Source organism: Canis lupus, chromosome 27, assembly GCF_048164855.1.
Source record: "Canis lupus baileyi chromosome 27, mCanLup2.hap1, whole genome shotgun sequence".
Taxonomy (NCBI): Eukaryota; Metazoa; Chordata; class Mammalia; order Carnivora; family Canidae; genus Canis; species Canis lupus.
The window spans coordinates 33165365-33180611 of record NC_132864.1 but is presented as its reverse complement, the minus strand read 5'-3'; the positions used below and the strand labels follow the sequence as shown (position 1 = coordinate 33180611).

Sequence of the window (15247 nt, the reverse complement as noted above, 5' to 3'; positions counted from 1 at the left end):
ACTGGGAAGGTCTGAAGCCACTGGTGAGCACCAGGATTGGAAACTGGGTGTGGAGAACCCAGGGCCCAGGAGCCCCTCCCAAAGTTGGAAGATGCAGACAGAAACCCTGTTCCCCGCTGGCTCTAGGGTGATGCAGGCTGTCCCCAGGGAGAGCTGTCTTTGGGCTCTGCTGCTCATCTCAGAAGGACCATGCTGATGCACTCTGTTCATGAGGGTCTATGGTACCCAGAAGTCCCATCAGTGGGACAAAATGTGAGCAGACAAAGCTACAGGGTCTACAGGGTGCTACAGGGTGCCCAGGATGTAAACAACAACAAAAACAGTGAGATATAGCTTTCCTGACAGAAGAGAAGTCATTTTAGTCCCCAGCTGTATTCTGGGATCTCTGTCCTAGTGTCTCTCCGTTCCCAGCTCACATCTTGCAGATCTACCTAAGATTTAAAAAGAAATACAAAACAAACAAACAACCAAAACCCAATCAGTACTTGAGGATTTTAACAGCACAAAGAGAATGGGGACCTGACATTCTCTACCAGGCCAGGAGAGATCCTGACCACATCAGAGAACTCAAATCAGTAGTGAACCCGCCAGTGCTGATTCAAAGGAAGCCAGGCCCTGCATTCCTTACCCCAAATAAAGAGCCCAAACCCTTTCTGGTTTACACTGGCTCTGAGAGCAGGTCCTCAGCGCCTTTCCCCTGTGGGACAGTGACCTCTGCTTCACTCCTGAACAAAAGAAACTGAACAAAGAAACTATTTGGGCAGCCCTGGATGGCTCAGCTGTTTAACACTGCCTGCAGCCTGGGGCATGATCCTGGACCCCAGGATGGAGTCCCAAGTTGGGTCCCTGTATGGAGCCTGCTTCTCCCTCTCCCTGTGTCTCTGCCTCTCTCTGTCTCTCTCTTTGTCTCTCTCTGTGTGTCTCTCATGATTAAATAAACAAAATCTTTTAAAAAAAATAATCTATTAACTTTTCTCCATACCTGATCCCTGCAAAACTCACAATCTGTCATTGAGCACTCATATTTTATGACAGTATATTTATTAGCACAAGGTTTTAAGATTCTGTTTTTTTATAAGAAGATATAACTGGAAACATCAGTTATATTACCAAGATTTTTTTAATTTAATTTTTAATAGACTATTTTTAGAACTGTTTTATTTTCACAAAAATACTGAGTAAAAGGCACCAAGATTTCCCATATTCTCCCTGTCTCACACATGCATAACCCCTCCTTGCCATTGACATCCCCCATAAGAATGGTATATTTGTTACAATTGATGAACCTACACTAATACATTATTATCACCCATGGCCCATAGTTTTCATTAGGGCTGACTCTTCATGAGTGAACATTCCATGAATTTGGACAAATGTAGAATGACAGGTACCCATCATTATTTTATCCTACAAAGCATTTTCATTGCCCTAGAAATACTCTATACCCTCCCCCCTCTAACCTTGGCCACCACTGATCTTTTTATTATCTCCATAGTTTTGCCTTTACTAAAATGTCATATAGTTGGAATCACATAGTATGTAGCCTTCTCAGATTGGCTTCTTTCACTTAGTAATATGCATTTAAGCTTTCTTCATAACTTTTCATGGCTTCATAGCTCATTTATTTTTAGTACCGAAAAATACTCCATTATCTGGATGTACCACAGTTCATTTATCCATTCATCTACTAAAGGACATCTTGGTTACTTTCAAGTTTTGACAATAATTTTTTAATAATAAATTTATTTTTTATTGGTGTTAAATTTGCCAACATACAGAATAACACCCAGTGCTCATCATGTCAAGTGCCCACCTGAGTGCCCATCACCCACTCACCCCCAACCCCCACTCTCCTCCCCTTCCACCACCCCTAGTTCAATTCCCACAGTTAGGAGTCTCTCATGTTCTGTCTCCCTTTCTGATATTTCCTACCCATTTATTCTCCTTTCCCTTCTATTCCCTTTCACTATTTTTCATATTTCCCAAATGAATGAGACCATATAATGTTTGTCCTTCTCCGATTGACTTATTTCACTCAGCATAATACCCTCCAGTTCCATCCACATTGAAGCAAATGGTGGGTATTTGTCATTTCTAATGGCTGAGGAATATTCTATTGTATACATAGACCACAGCTTCTTTATCCATTCATCTTTCGATGGACACCGAGACTCCTTCCACAGTTTGGCTATTGTGGACATTGCTGCTAGATACATCGGGGTGCAGGTGACGGCGTTTCATTGCATCTGTATCTTTGGGGTAAATTCCCAGCAGTGCGATTGCTGGGTCATAGGGCAGGTCTATTTTTAACTCCTTGAGGAGCCTCCACACAGTTTTCCAGAGTGACTGCACGATTTTACATTCCCACCAACAGTATAAGAGGGTTCCCTTTTCTCCGCATCCTCTCCCAACATTTGTTGTTTCCTGCCTTGTTAATTTTCCCCATTCTCACTGGCATGAGGTGGTATCTCATGGTGGCTTTGATTTGTATTTCCCTGATGGCAAGTGATGCAGAGCATTTTCTCATGTGCGTGTTGGCCATGTCTTCACTAGAATGTCATACTGGTTTTATATATATGTAAATTTTCTTTTATTTGTAATATATTTATAAATATATATATTTTTTGGCGTTTGAATTGCCAACATATACTGTAACACCCAGTGCTCATCCCATGAAGTGCCCCCCTCAGTGCCCATCACCCAGTCACCTCATTTCCCCTTCCACCACTCCTTAGGGGAAAAGGAGAGAAAATTAGTGGGATAAATTAGAGAAGGTGACAAACTTTGAGAGACTCCTAAGTCTAGGAAATGAACAAGGGGTACAATGTCATATTTGAATGAGATATATGCATCTGTATACATCTATACATAAATAATCAGATATGACCAGTCAGATTTAGGAAAGTAGCATTGACTTTATGGATCCAGTAAAACCTCTTGGAAATATCATCCTACTACCTTTTTACAGAGTTTCCAACAGCTTCACCAAGCTAGTCAGGAGGTCATATCCTGGCAGGGTGGGAATCTTGGGATATTTGGGTACCTCAAGAACAGACAATGCAACCAAGTGTATACGTGTTGCAGGGTATGTCTGATGACAAGGTTTGGCACAAGTTTTGGCTTGGCTTCTATATGGGGGAGCTGTTAAACATTTCATCGAGAGGTTTTTCACAAAAGTTGCAGAAAATCACATTTTAACAAGAGCCTATATGTTCAAGTGCCATGCTTGCTGCAACTATATTTAGTAGAAATGAGGCTGGTTGTTGAGAAAACATGTATTTCAATGACACATCTGAGAAAATACTTGATGCGATTCCTGTTCATTATAACCTGAACTTGATCCTGATTTTCTCTAGCTTCCTAAAATCTCTGGCTACAAGTCTGAAAACTAGCATGTTGATTTTTCTCCCACCTTTGGAAGTGCATTCAAACTGTCCTATATCCTAAAGTCCTGAAAGGTAACTGTGCATCCAGTGATAAAACCTTCAGGAAAGTCACCACAGTGGCTCATGTACAGGTGGTCTTCATGCCAGTGGCTCTCTGGGACAGAGATCACAAGACACATTTGAACTACAAACCAGGAAAGTCTGTCAGAATGTCACACCCTTCTGTCACTCTACCTGAAGACGACATGAGCTTGACATCAAGAAACCTTCTCCGCTGGTTACCCTCAGAACTCAACAACTACTTACAATTTCATTCGATCATTTACCATCCTTTTTTCCCCATACAACTGCCTCTTGTTTAATACCTGATTTCTTGAACCACAAGCCTGACTTTGAGAATGCACCTCCATCAACCTCTCCTGAAATGGGTTTAAATAAACTGGCCTATTGTCAGGAGAGGGTCCACAAAATGAACAATCTGCTAGCACAAGTTTTAACACATGTATCTTTGGGAAATTTCAGAGAAGGGAGGGAACTGGCTAAAGATAGGCTGCCCAAGTTGGATCCCATTGGCATGAATATTATTTTTACTTTAAACAAATGAAACTCAGCAGATTTAGGAAAAGCTCTATAATCCCCCCAAATTGCCAGCGTGGACCAGGAAGAGAGCTATTATCAGGCTCCCTCTTTACCTAAGATATCTATATACACAGCAGGACAACCTCTTTTTTTTCCAAACAACTCTCACCTTCCCTCTAATGCACTTTCTCCTCTTTGGTCAGCGGATTACTGCCCTTCTCCTTCACTCATATAAGTGTCATGGTGCCTGACTGTCTTTGGAATTCTCCACGTCTGTGTGGATACCCATTATGTAGGCTATGAAACTTGATTTTCTCCTGTTAATCTGACAAATTAGATTTATAAATTCTTTGTTAATTCTTTAATAAGAATTAGATTCTTATGAAAACAAGGGACCTGAAGAACACAGAAAATACTTAACTCCACATCAACAGACACTGGTGAAGTTTCATCAAGGTCAGTCAAGAGTAAGCAGAGATGTGCATTGCTAGGACTCCTGATCAACAGTCCCCTGGCAGGGGCTGATCCTATATCCCGGAAACATGAGGTAGATGTCATCCTGCATCAGAAATGGATCCTCACACTGTCCTAGCTGGTGGAGACTCCTCCCCACACCGTTTCGAGGTTGTCATCAGAGGACTGGCAGTAATAATCAGCCTCGTCCTCAGTCTGGAGCCCAGTGATGGTCAGGGTGGCTGAATTGTGAGACTTGGAGCCAGAGAATTGATCTGGGACCCCCGAGGGTCAATTGCTATTACCATATATGATAGTTTGAGGGGACTTTCCTGGGAGCTGCTGGTACCATTGTACATCATAACCACTGCCGAAGTTGGTGCTGCTTCCAGTGCAGGAGATGGTGACCCTCTATCCCAGGGCCTCAGACACTGAGGGTGGCTGAGTCAGCAAAGCCTGGGCCCAGGACCCTAAAAGGGGGGAGAGACACAAGAGGATGATGCTGGGGTTTGGAAACAAGAAGAGGAAGCAGAACCTCACATGTCCTCCTAGGGTCCCTTCCCCTGTCCCCACATCCACTCACCTGTGCAGTGAGCGAGGAGGGTGAGGAGGAGGGGGGACCAGGCCATGGTGGAGGTCATCACTGATCCTGCCTTCAGTGGTCCCACAGCTGAGCAGAGCCTCCCCTAATCTCTCTCTTCCCTTCTTCATCCTCTCTGAGAGGGAAGGCCCATCCATGCAAATGAGATTCCAGGTTTCTTACACCCACCTGGCCTTGGGTCAGGTCCCTCTGCCGGAGATGACAGGGGCATGGACAAGGGAGGGGCTGTGTAAGGCCAGGGGGTGGGGAGGTCCCAGCTGCGATCTCTGAGCAGGGGACACAAGCAGTGCCAAGGGGCAGGTCCCAACTCTGATCACACTGACTCTTCAGAAATGGAACCAGAATGCCCCCTGGTGTCCAGATCCAGAGGCACCACTGTGTGACAAGGTGACCAGGGCCCACATCCCCTGCTTCCCCAACTCTTTGCTCACTGTTCCATGCATTAAGGCCGCATTCGGGCCAGGCCAGTCCCTGTATGCCAGCTCACATTACTTCGGGGCTCACTATTTGCTCCAGTGAGAATCTTCAGAAAGAGGTGTCCACAGCTCCCTTGACTGTTCCTGTTCAGGGCTAAGGTGGTATCTCTTATACAAATTCCTCTTAGAGTTCAGGATCCAGTCCAGAGCATAACACATCCCCATGGACACATGGCCCATGCTATGCAGGATGCTGGGACTCTCCTCACATGAGGCTTCTCTGATTTCCAGAGTTATCTTCCCCTGAGTTGCGCACAGCACTGAGGACATGGGGACAAAATTACCAAACAGACAGAGCTTCTTGGATAAAGGGATTTGGAGACAGACCACTCTCTGGTTTGGGCACAGCTAGAGTCTCTACAACTTGTGTCCAGCATGTTCAGGATAGAACATTAGTGGTTAACCCCCCATGACTACAGCGATGGGTTTCTCCTGCCCAAAGCCCCCTGGACCCAGAAGATTCTGTCAAACATCCCACATGTGATTGGAAGAGAGTTGGTGCTGAGGGGAATTATGCCCCTGAGCTCACAGGTCCTGTGGCCCTTTGTTGGGACACAAAACTTTCCATTAGAGAGAGAGAGAGAGATTGAGAGAGAGAGAGAATGCAAGATGAAGAATGAGGCTATGTGACCCTTCTCCCTCTAAAGACTTTGAAACATGCTGAGGGACGGTTCTCCATGGAGATGGTCTTCTAAATATGCAAAGTCTTGAACTTACATTTAGAGGTAAGCATCTCAAAGATTTTTTATCTGAAATGATTATGTTAACCAAGAGGACTGCTGTGAGAGCAAGCATGTTAACAATCCACTGAATCATCAGTCTAGGACTTGTTGAGAGACAAGAAATCTGTCCATTCCTTATCTCTGCAGACACTACACCTACATCTGTAGAACTTCCAGGTGTCATGGAGCACAGGGCAGGGGTGAGACACAGCCTCCTCCTTACCCCACAACCCAGACTCACCCAAAGTCCCCTGAGTTCCCCTGGTGTCTACCATGGAGTGAGAAAACATACTGCTGAGAGTTTTGTGTCTGTGTGTGTGAAAAAATGCTACAGCCTGGGAAAGTTTCTATGGTAGAAAATGTTTCTGTGGTGGATCTACTGTCCACAGAATTCTTCTGAATGAAAATCTGGAGCACAAGAAAAATAATGACTTATCTTAAAATATGCAGGCAAACCTTTGTCTATGGATTCCTCCAGGATTCCCCATGAGTGAGGGCATCAGATAATTCTGAAGTAGGTAAAAATCATTACATCCCACGTGCAAATACCTAAAAGTAGATAAACACATACTTTTCAGGAAATGTAATAATTTTACTTTCATATTACATAGAATGGAGTAGGGGGTGCATCTAGGAGGTGCAGTTCATTGAACATTAACTCTTATTTTTGCTGATGTCCTAATCCCAGGATAGTGAGCCCGAGCCCTGCACAGAGCTCTGCACTGAGTCCAGAGTCTGCTTGAGCCTCCTTCCCTCCTCCTCTGCCCAGCCGCAGCTCCCCACTGCATGCTCTCTCTATATATAAAAATAAAGAGACCTCTAAAAATATTAAGACTGACTATTTGTGCTGGGTAAAAAAAATGGAGCCTAGGTCTTAGAGTAGGAAGGAGAATGTGAGGGATTTCTTGCAACTCCGTTTTCTTACCATTCTCCTCCAAGAGTTGGACCCTTGAGAGTAGAAACTACAACAAGATCATTTCTGGTTTTCTCTGAAATCCTGATGTGGAGACATAGCTCAGACCTGAAGTGCCAGAGGGAGAGACCAAAGTCAAAGACAGAGGAACAGAGGGGAGAAGAGAAGAGAGGAGGTGTTGTCGAGGAGAGCCTGCAGGATCTGGTCCAAGTTCCCGTGGAGAAGTTTCAGAGAAAGGAGACTGTGTCTGGGACCAGCGTTATGGTCAGTGTATCCCCAGTGGATATAACAGTAGTGACACAAGGTCACACTCTACAGAATGAGATGATAGAACTGAGTGTGGAAGAATGTTTGGAGTCTGCACGTTCAGCTGGATCATGGTGCTTCTTCCTGTTCATCTTCTCCACATTGAGTGGCGAGGTGCCTTGGGCTCTTTTATGTGTATGTCTGTGTGTCCTGGAATGCTCCATTTTCTCTCAGTCTATGCGCATTACTGGAATATTTCTGTTTCCTGTGGAAGCATTATCATCGTGCAGGAGAGATCACCTTGCTCAGTCTCTCCAGATAAGTTTCTCCTTGAATGGGGGTTCAGAGACAAGATCCTTGGGTCCAGAGATTTGTCTCACTTCCTCCTTATCTGAGACCCTGTGAGTATCTTGTCAAGGAGGACAAGCTGACAAAGTCCATGGAGGAAAGTCAGGCAGTAGCTGCAAGGCTGTGCTAGCTCACAACTCAGGGCATCTCCCAAAGAGCTCCTACTATATTAATTTCCATTTTGCTGCTCTTCCCTCCACAAAAGGTGAATTCTACATTTGAGGCTGACAACAGCTTCACAGGCAAAGGGATTTGCAGCAAATACTCAGATTTCTCCCCCTTAGACATCCAAGCCATCCCCCTCCACCCAGGACTATTGCAAAGCTCCACTGGGTTCCCACGGACAGGATGCCACAAGCAGGCCATCCGAGATGCCCATGGTCCTGAGTGGTGTCAGCTATAGGAAGACACATCCACAGGACTGCTTCACCCAGTGTCCCTGGAGCAGGCTCAGGGTTTTTACAACATTTCAGGACCTCAAATCCCCCATTCCTAACCACAACCGTGTGTCACAACTGAGGGTCAAGTCCACAGCTATGGGCCAGGAATTCCTCTTGGGCCTGGTTCTCACCCAGCATCCCCACAGCCTAGTGCTTCATACCTGGGATGCAGTGAGCCTTGGCCTGTACTGAGAGCAGAGGCCTGGGAGAGAAGAGGAGGTTTCTGCTCTGACAGCTGGAAGGGCAGAGTCCACCCTGAGAAGGACTTTCAAATTGCTTGGATGGTACCTTTGTTCTGAACATTAAATTTTTTTGAATATTAAATTTATAAAAGTAGACGTTCTATGGGAAGAGAAAAGGACCACTGTAACAACAGGATCTAATTTTTCTTTTATTTTATATTTTTATATTGGAGTTCGATTTGCCAACATATACCATAACTCTCAGTGCTCATCACATCAAGTTCCCCCATCAGTGCCCATCACCCAGTCACCCCCACCCCCGACCACCTCCCTTTCCACCACCCCTTTTTCATATCCCAGAGTTAGGAGTCTCTCATGTTCTGTCTCCCTCTCTGATATTTCCCACTTATTTTCTCTCCTGTCCCCTATAATCCCTTTTACTATTTTATAATCCCCAAATGAATGAGACATGATGTTTATCCTCCATTTGACTTAATTCACTCAGCATAATACCCTTCAGTCCATCCACATCGAAGCAAATGGTGGGCATTAGTCGTTTCTAATGGCTGAGTAATATTCCATTGAATACATAAACCACATCTTCTTTATCCATTCATCTTTCAATGGACACCGAGGCTAAGTTTTCAATTTGGATCACTAATAATATTTCTGTATCTATTTCTTCTCAGTTTTTATTTCTTCTGTGTCTTCAGAAATGTGTAAATAGAAATGTAGGAGGTAGTATATTGTGATCCAGAATCTACTTCCAGTAAAATTAGTGTGTATTCAAGTTATCTTAAATTGGGAGACAGACAGAGTCCAAGGCCATAGGCAGGCTGAGGATTTGTTCCATGTCCTCCTCTGTGTGTGTCCCTGTGACCAGGACCACTGTGCCAGATTGTACAGTAAGAATCAACCTTGTCCTCACGCTGGACATCCAGAGATGAGCAGAGGCTCTGCTTCAGCTGAGGTGTCTTCAGATCCAGAGCAGGGCTGGGGATGTTGAGCCCTGGTGCTTATCTGAGTCTGAGTAGAACCTCAGGCAATACGGGGAGTGGGGGTTCCCTGGTTTCTGTTGGAACAAGTATATGTAGCAGCCGCCAAGAATGAAGCCACTGTTCATGGTTCATGTGAGTCTGGCTGTTGTTCCTGGAGATGCAGAGAGGGAGGGCAGCTGGGCCAGCCCTGGCTGGGACAGGGAAACTGTAGATACACAAACTCCCAGGAGGTGGGGCATTTTTGGTGGGAGTTTCCAGGGGATGATAATATTGGGGAAACTCTCTCAGAAGACAGATGATGTCCCTACCTGGGCAGAAAGACAAGAACCGGAGGAGGAGAGGAGTCCATGCCATGTTGACAAATCCCCTGTCCCAAGAATGGAGCTGTGCTCTGTTAGGCTTGTCTAATTCTCCCTACAGTCTCCAGGCAAATGACAGTGCTCTTTAGGCAAATTGTCACCCCTTCCAGTCTCTCTCAGACTCTATCTGGTCAGTGATTCAGAAAAACAGGGGACAGAGGATGCTGAAGGCAGGGACTGCTGAGAGTGGACATAGGAAGGGTAGAAGGAACATCTGTGGCTACCCCTCAGGACCATGCCCAGGATCCTCTGCCAGGCCCTGAGGGCACCAGGCTGCTGGGTCTCACCAGGGGGGCAGGGTGCAGCTCAGCCTCTACCCAGCTCTGAGGCTAAGGGGGCTCCTCTAGTTGGGAGGGTTCCCCTGTAAGGCCCAGGGTATGCACAGTGCCCCTTGCTGATTACATGTCCCTTTCAGGGTCCTCAGGGTCCTGAAGGTGACATCCAGAGCTGTGACCCCAGCACTCACCAGTGACCTGAAGGACTGGATGGAGGACCCTGCATGGTCTGCTATAGAGAACATGGATACAGAGGCTGTGATTTGAGAGCTTCCCACATGGAGGGAAGAGTCATCACAAAATAAGCACTCCTGTGAGAGGGGGAATGTCTACAAAACATAAATCATGCAAAAGACTGAGCCTATCCTAATTCATGGAACATTTAGGGAGCTCCTCAGATGAGGGCCTTTCATATTCATCTCAAGAGAGGAATGGCAATGTTCTGCACAGAGTCAAGGAAGAAAAAAAATAAAACAATGCATAAAGATCTTCAATCCAAGATTGGAGGCTGTGATTTAACAGAAGCATCACCACCTGGTGAACCTGTGGCACCGGGGGATAGGAGGGGGACAGAACAGGGCAGGACTGAAGATACCAAGTTGTCAGGGCAGAGCACCTGAAGCAGAAACACAGCAGGAGGGGATACTGGTGGCTGTGGTCCCAGGAGAAGGTGGGGAGAGAAGGGGGAAGAGGACTGTGTGAACTGGGGTCTCTGCTATGAGGAGCCCCTGAGAGGGTGCTGCTGTCACTACAGGGGAGACTCAGGTATGGAGAGGCTTCTCTGTGTATGAAGGAGTAGAATCTGGGGAAGGAGCACAAATACTGAATTCCTAGCTCAGAAGTGGGAGACCCTGAACTTGAGCGTCAGGATCAGTGCCCACAGCCTGAGGCAGGTGTGCAGCCCTAGTGAGCAGGATCTTGGGTGTCTGTGTAAGGGGACAGGAGCCTGGGATGGTACCTTGAACCCCTTCCCTGGGTGCAGGACAGGGGACAGGAATCCAGGAGGCAGCGTCCCTCAGTCCAGGCTGGCTCCAGGGGCTTCCCTGCAGTGTCCCTGCAGTGTGTAGCAATGTTAGTCCTCCCCTCTACTCCAGGTCCCCAGGGGTGAGCCGGGTATCAATGACGTGACCCATGACCCTCTTAGTCTCCCCCATAAATATGTTCCAGGAGGGCTGAGGTCAGTGACCATGTGTTGGGGGCTTTGCAGACCTTTACAACCCAGGGGGACGAGGAGTCATGTAGGAACATAGCTGAATGTCCAAGGTCAGGCTGCAGTGCCCGGGACATGGGCGTCATGGAGAAGTGGGGTGGAGAAGAACCCCAACCTCTGCCTTGAGCTGCACATCCCCAAGATCCCAGCCACAGGGAGGCAGAGCTGGGGGCTCTTTCTCAACCTTTCAGCCCCCAGAGGGAGGTGACAGCCCATCAGGGAGCTGGTTCCTGTAATGGGAAGGGCCTGGGAGGACCCCTCAGAGCTCAGGGGATCTGGGGCTGACAGCATGTGGCACCTGGGCCCAGACTCAGGCAGGGGCTGCCTTCCCAGCTGCCAGCATCCCAGTCTCCTGCTGTGCCAGTCCTGCTCCACACTGGCTGAGATGAAGGAAGAGGATTCCAGAGCAGAGCCCTCTGCCTCCAGTGCTGTGGGTCCCTACCCCTTGTTTATGGAGGACAGGCCACATCCAGGTCACACCCAGCCTTCCTGAGGCTGCACCTCATGAACCCAAATGGCTCAGAACCCACTGCTGTGGCTCCTCCCTGGCGACTGTCTCCAACTGTCCCCACTGCTCCACTGCTTCTCCAGGATCAGAGTGAGGCTCACGGTCAGGACCATCCACAGGGCAGGGAGCACATGGACAAAGACATCAGGGATGCTGCCCCATGGACTCCAAGGTGGGTCCTCGAGGCCTGGTCCCTCTCTGTCTCTCTCTATCTCTGTCTCTCACCCCAGCTCCTTCTCTGTCAGCTGAGCCTCTGTCCACACTCCTGGTGGGGAGGCCACAGGCTCGCTCTGTCTCTATGATGACCTCTGTCTGTGGCCCCAGGTGTGTGCTATAATTTACAGGTTTATAAATAATCAACCTTTAGTTTTCAAACTATCCTGTGTTGTACCTGAAGGACCTAGGGCAATTGTCTCCAGAACCATAAGGGCAGGTCCGATCTCCACACTGGCTATGGAGAGGTCGAGACCCTCACAACACAGGACCTTCTGTTCCTGAAGGGACAATGATGTCTCCCATCATCTGTGACTGTGGATGTCACGGTTCAATTCCAGGCCTGGCCCGGACACATGACAAGGACTGAGTCCTCAGCCCAGGGGTCACACTCTGTCATCCTAAGGGGCTCATGTGCAGTTTCTTTGCTCCCTTTTCAAGCTTCCTGTTCAATCTCCCTCAGGTGCCCACCTTCCTGCCCTCCCCCTTTAGGGACAAGGGGTCACACCTCCTTGGGGAAACGGATGGGATGATATTCCCCTGTGAGCTCCGTCATGGAACCCAGACTCCTAGAAGACATTCTCTGCCTGCATGTCGGTGCTGTGGCTCTGGGGTACAGTTCACTGAGCTGTGACAGCACAGCAGTGTGGTTCGGCCACCTTCACAGTGCCGTGTAAGAGAGTGAAATCACCACGAATACAGTCACGTCACACACTCACCCTCCTCCTTCCTCCACCTGCTGTCAGTCCCTGGCCTCCTTACCATCTCTAGATTCCCATCTCTTCCAAAATACAATGATATTCCCATGATGTGGAATTTAGCCTTTTATATGTTATTCATCCTGAAGAAATGGGCAGTTAATATTCATGCATGTTTTGAACTTATAAAATTACTTCTTTAAATGTTGACTATTATCACCCTCTATGACTATACATCAGGTTGGAGTAAATCTTCGTGACCTCAAGTCTGGTCATTTTATAAAAATCTGGTATAAAAAAGTGTGCAGGTTTATAATTGCTTTGAATTTTGTTGATTATGAATAAAGTTTCCATAAACATTCACGTGGGGATTTTTCTCTACAAAGTTTTTTTTCTACCTTTTATATTTCTTTTTTTTTCCTTTTATATTTCTGAGTGTGGCATTGATTTATGTATTCCATGCAATCATCAAATAATTAGAAATCATCCTCTGCTTGAAGCTAAGGCAATAATGATCCCAGCTGCAAAAAGAGCTGACATGTGCATCAGCAGAACAGAGATGGGGCTGAAGGGCCATGATAGCTTCATGACCTGAGTATTTCTTTTACTGAGAAATAAGAAGATGCCAAGTGAATGTACACTAGCCTAAAAGAACCTGTTCCTGATCATGAGGACAAAACTGTCTCTTTCCTTTGACACCCTCTGTGCACAATGGGCTACTCTGAGTGACTCTGAGGTCAGAGATGATGAAGCAAGTGCCATTCCCGGGAGGTCCCCAAAATGCATCTGGGCTCAGGGCATCAACTGAAGAATCAGCAGAAACCCAGGGGTAGTGTAAACAGGAAGCGGCTGGGGCGCTCACTCACTTTGCAGTTGGGTAAGTAGGTTTTTGTCTCACTTACCCACAGCCCTGGAGCACTGTGGGAGCTTTGAGACTGCTGTCCCATGTAGAGCAGTAATAATCAGCCTCGTCCTCAGCCTGGAGCCCAGAGATAGTCAGGGTGACTGTGCTGCCTGACTTGGAGCCAGAGAATCGATCGGGGACCCCCGAGGGTCGGCTACTACTACCATAGATGACAGTTCTGGGGCCTGTTCCCGGGAGCTGCTGGTACCAGCCTACACTATATCCACCGATGTTGGAGCTGCTTCCAGTGCAGGAGATGGTGACCCTCTGGCCCAGGGACCCAGACACTGAGGCCGGCTGAGTCAGCACAGACTGGGCCCAGGAGCCTGCAAGAAGGAGAGAAATAGACAGGGTGATGCTGGAGTCTGGACCCCACATGTCCTCCCAGGGCCCCTCCCCTTGTCCCACATCCAGTCACCTGTGCAATGAGCAAGGAGGGTGAGAAGGAGAGGGGACCAACCCATGGTGGAGGTCATCACTGATTCTCTCTTCAGTGGCCCCTCTGCTGAGCAGAGCCTCCCGTCATCTCTCCCCATCTTCATCCTCTGAGAGAGGGAGGGGCCCTCCCATGCAAATGAGACCCCAGCTCTCTGACCCCTCCCTGGCCCTGGGTCAGGTCGCACTGCCTGAGGTTGCCAGGTGGTGGGCAGGGGAGGGGCTATGTGGGGCTGGGATGTGGTTAGGGAGGTCCCAGCTGTGAGCCCTGAGCAGAAGCCACAGTCAGTGCCAGGTGGTCTTCCCAGCTCTGATCCAGCCTGAGCCCTAAGAAATAAGCCTCAACTGCCTTCTGGCATCCTGAGGCCACCTCACCCTGCATGACATGGGGATCAGTTGGCTATAGGACTCAGGTCCTGTCTCCAGAGCTCTGTCCACTCTCCTCCTATGATCTGGACAAGTCTCCCCGCATGTGGTCTCCCATGACTGTGGCATAGACTTTAAGCTACACTCTCATTTCTCAGTGTAAAGAACTCTTGGGTTGCTCAGTGGTTAAGCGTCTGTCTTTGACTCAGGGCATGAACCTGGAGTTCTGGGATCATGCCCCCCATCCGGCTCTGGGCAGGGAGCCTGCTTCTCCCTCTGCCTATGTCTCTGTCTCTCTCCTGCTGCTCATAAATAAATAAATGATTAAATAAATAAAGTAAATAACTAAATAAATAAATAAATAAATAAATAACTATTTTAAAAAAACCGAAGAATCCAGACATTCCTACAGATATGTGCTCCTGCATGTATCTCCAGGTAATATTCTCTGAGAAGTAGCTCCAGATCATGTCTGTGTGTCCAGAGGTCTTTGTCTCACGTCCTCCTTATCTGAGACGCTGTGAGTATCGGGAGCTGCTCCCACTGCCATGGTCTGTAGCACAGTGACAGTCAGCCTCATCCTCAGGCTACAGCCCAGAGATGAGCAGGAGTCCTGCATTGGCCAAGGTGTCCTTGGAGCCAGAGAAGCAGCTGGGGCCCCGGGGGCCCTGGTAAGTCTCAGTAGACCATCAGTAGGTATTCAGGAGGCTTCCTGGCTGCTGGAACCAGCGTATGGCCACCACTGCAGTTGTTGCTCAGGGTGCAGGTGACTCTGGGTGTTGTTCCCAGGGATGCAGAGAGGGAGGGTGGCTGGGTCAGCAGAGGCTGGGACGGGGAACCTGCAGACACATTCATGGGTGATGGATCAGGGGCCAGACTGAATTTCCTCAAACCTCTAAACTAGACCAGCTGACGTAGGCTGACAGTGGCTCTGT

At 47.8% G+C, this 15247-nt stretch overlaps 1 pseudogene; it reads right to left on the bottom strand.

The window, feature by feature from the left end:
* Window positions 1-14862, bottom strand: part of LOC140619011 (large ribosomal subunit protein uL30 pseudogene) — a 42013-nt pseudogene extending 27151 nt beyond the window's left edge.
* Between the last annotated feature and the right edge of the window lie 385 nt (window positions 14863-15247).